Genomic DNA, 3,966 nt, shown 5'->3' on the forward strand with positions numbered 1-3,966 from the left:
AATTATCATACTTGTAAAATAAGAATTCTCAATTTATTAAAATATATTTATTAAATTAATTTATGTAATAATAAATTTAAAAAAATATATTAAATCATTTTTGTAAATTTATTCTTTGCAATTTGGTTCTTATTTTATGTTTATTTCTAACTTTACTAATCAATTCTTTTATTTTTTGTGATTTTATTCTCAGATGTTTATGAGCATAGATCAAATTATTGATTTATTACCTGTAGACCTTGAAATTGAGCAGACAGTTAGACAAAGAAGACGTGAAACATTTGCCCAAAGACAAGCCACAGAAATGGACCTTGGAAATCTAAATGATGTTCAAGGAAATGGAGTTGCTAATGTTCACAATCCAATCCATAAGGTTATACGTTGTGCCCCTTTTTAATGAATTAAATTCGAGAATTAGGAGACCGGAGATCAAGGCACCAGTTTTAACTGATGCCTATGATGTTCCATATGCGTCAAACAGTGGGCCAGTTTAGTGGAATACCCACAGAAGATCCACACCTTTACCCTAAACTATTCATGGAGGTGAGTGATTCCTTTAAGATAGTCGGTTTAATTGAAGATGCATTGAGATTGAAGTTGTTTCCGTAGTCATTGCGAGATGAAGCAGAAGCATGGTTTAATTCGTTGCCACCACATTCAATTTCAACATGAGAAGAATTAGCTGAACACTTTCTGGTAAAGTATTTCCCACCTAGAAAAAATGCTAAGTAGCGGAACGAGATCACCACTTTCTCGCAGATGGATGATGAATCCTTATACAAGGCATGAGAAAGATTTAAGGAGTTACTTCGTAGATACCCTCACCACAGGATTCCACATTCCATCCAGTTGAAGACATTTTATAATGGTCTCAACACACACACAAGGTTCGTGGTAGATTCTTCTGTAAATGGTGCTCTCTTGTTGAATTCTTCTAATGAGGCTTACGAGATAATTGAAAGAATAACCAATAACAATTACCAGTGGCCGTCTCATTGAGCAGCTTCAGAAAGACGAGTAGCCAGAGTGCATAAAGTAGATGTCCTCATATCACTATTAGCTCAGGTATCTTCTATCTCTTCAATGTTCAAACAATTTACTATTAATGGTTTAAATCATGTTGTAGCTCAGCCACTGAGTTAAATTAATGTTGTTTCCTATGTATATTATGGGAATGATCATTCTTTCGAGAATTGTCCATCAAATCCTGAGTCTGTTTATTATGTAAGGAATCAACACCAAAATAGAAGTGGATAAGGACCTTCCAACTTCTATAATCCTTCGTGGCGTAACCATCCAAAATTTTGTTGGAGTAACTGTAACAACCCATTTTCAGTGAAATCAGAAAAGTGGTTTTGGGACTACAAATTTAATGTCGTATAAATATTTTGTTAAGAAATTTTGATGTTTGCATGCTTAATTAAACAAAAAGGACTAAATAAAAAAAAGGTGTAAAAGTAGAGTTCTATTAGTTAAATGTGTCAAATTGCTATGGAACTTTAATGTGGAAGGACTTAATAAATAGACCTTTTATAATATAAGTGGACTTTTATGGACATAAATTAGATGATTTTAAGTTTTTAGTTAAAGGTTAATAAGGTAAATTAATTAATAAATAAGGTAAAATAGGTAAAAACAAAGCATCATCTTCTTGGTTAGTTTCGTCCACTGAAATAGGGTAGAAAACACCATTTTTTTGAAGGTTGAGCATTCGGCTAGACTTTTCCACTTGCATGTATGATTTTTTATCCCGTTTTTAATTATTTTTATATTTTTGAAGTCGTTGTAGCTTAATTTAGCTAGCCCATGGACTAATTTTCAAAACTGTTAAAGGATTAGGGTTTTTCCATGAACATGTTTGTATGATTTATAAAGTTTGATGAAAGATTATGAGTCCTTTTGATAAATAAACAAGTTTTATAAAGTAATTTTATGAAAATGTCAATTAGGGATTTTTGTAAAAATAGTAAAAATACATGGTGAAATTGTGAAATAATGATTTTCATGAGTTGATATGTGTACATAATAAATTGGACTAGCATGGGTAAGGGATGAAATTGCATAAATTTCCATTTACGAGCTTAAGGACTAAATTGTAAAGAAGTTAAAGTGTTAGGGGTAAAAATGTAAATTTACAACAGTATGAATTTTGGACTAAATTGGATAGTATGTGTATTGAATAGATTGCATTAACTTATTTAGATCAAGATAGACCTCGTACGGATTTAGATCGAGGCAAAGCTAAAGCTTCGGATTAGTCGACTCAGTTATACGCCTTAATCGTCGAGGTAAGTTCGTATGATTAAATACCGCTTTAATGTTATAATAAATAATATCTTAATATGTTAAATGCTATGTAAAGTGAATGGTGAAAATCCAATGATGCCATGATATCTGTTGTGCCCCATTTGAACCTTAGGATTTCGTAGGATCAAATGACTTGTCATTAAGGTTTCCATGTTCTGGGTGCTAGTCTTGAATATCCTATCGATGGCTGAGGTCTTGCATTTGTTGTGGATACTCCACAACTCATGTGAGCAACACCGTGTAGCTTACATTTCGACCCACAGCTCGTGCGAGCAGGCTGATTTGACAACTCGTGTGAGCAATGATGTAAATGAAAGGAAAGGTTACGATTATATGTTTAACACACTTTGTGTGAGCTATCCCGCGTATCCAATGATATTCTAAACGGTTCAACGGGCATGAAAAAAAATGAAATGGTAAGTGTTCAATATGAACCATGATATGTATTTATGAAAATAATTGAAATGGTGAGTTACACTGAAAGTATGTTATGTTAAGTAAGATGATGAATTACGTTCATGTGTAATGGCTTATCTATGTTGAACTCATGTGGATTATGTTTGAGTATGCTAACATGTGTTGTTGTTGGTGCTTAGGCTTATACCAAGCTTATGGTTGGATTTTATTATGGATAAATTAAATGTTAAGTAATGAAATGGTAAGTTATGTTTTATGTTTTACGAACTTACTAAGATTATGTGCTTACGTAGTTTTCTTTCCCATGTTTTATAAATAATAGGAAGCTCGGTCGGTTTGGAAGCTCGTCGAAGACCTATCACACTATCCTACAGATATATCGGTAGATTTCAATGTTTTGGCCACAATTATAATGGCATGTATAGGAAACTTATGTTTAAAGATTGAGTTGAATGCTAAGTTTTTAATTTGGTATGTATATATGATAGTTGTTTTGTACCATTTGAAAATGTTTAGTTTTGTATCACTTATGTGGTTTTGATACATGAGAATGATGGTCCATATGGTAAGGTTATTTTGTTGTGGTATGGATCTAGTATGGTATGTTTGAAATGTGGTCATTTGTGATGAGTTTTGGTGTTGAAATAGGCTAGATATGAATGCTTTGATATATGGACTATTATGCACATGATTAGATAGATTTGATGAATTATGTTTGAGGTTCCTTATTGGCATATTCGTTGAATGAATCATTTGCATATTTAAATGGTCATGTTATGTATGTTTTGGCATGTTTTGGTGCCTTGATCATAAGTGCATATAGCTTGTAGGTACTTAATGGAAATGGGTGAAAGAAATGGCTTGATTTTGCCCAATTTCTTGTCCACACGAGCGTGTGTCTCAGCTGTGTATGACACACTACGATGCAACAAAGTCGTGTGTACATTGTAGGTTTTAAAGGTTGTATTTCAAAAGTTACACGACCTAACACACGGCCTAGCACACAAGCGTGTGAGGCCATTTCGAGTGTTACACGGCCTGGCACATAGGCGTTTGGCTTGGCCGTGTGACCTAAGTCAGAGAGTTACACATGCATGGAAGTGGGCTAGGACACGCCTGTGTATCCCTATTTCGATTGTTACACGACCTAGGACATGGGCGTGTGTCTCAGCCATGTGACCCCTGCAGCCCCTTGCAGCCTAATTTTTCTAACTTTTTCCTCAATGTTTCAAATGTTTTTGA

General features: G+C 33.9%; 1 non-coding gene across 1 annotated transcript; it reads right to left on the bottom strand.

Moving 5' to 3' along the window:
• Window positions 1–727: 727 nt before the first annotated feature.
• On the bottom strand, window positions 728–834 carry LOC121220534 (small nucleolar RNA R71). The gene has a single exon (XR_005917745.1). It is a non-coding gene; the product is annotated as a small nucleolar RNA R71 (small nucleolar RNA).
• Between the last annotated feature and the right edge of the window lie 3,132 nt (window positions 835–3,966).

Source organism: Gossypium hirsutum, chromosome D08 (assembly GCF_007990345.1).
Source record: "Gossypium hirsutum isolate 1008001.06 chromosome D08, Gossypium_hirsutum_v2.1, whole genome shotgun sequence".
NCBI classification, from domain to species: Eukaryota; Viridiplantae; Streptophyta; class Magnoliopsida; order Malvales; family Malvaceae; genus Gossypium; species Gossypium hirsutum.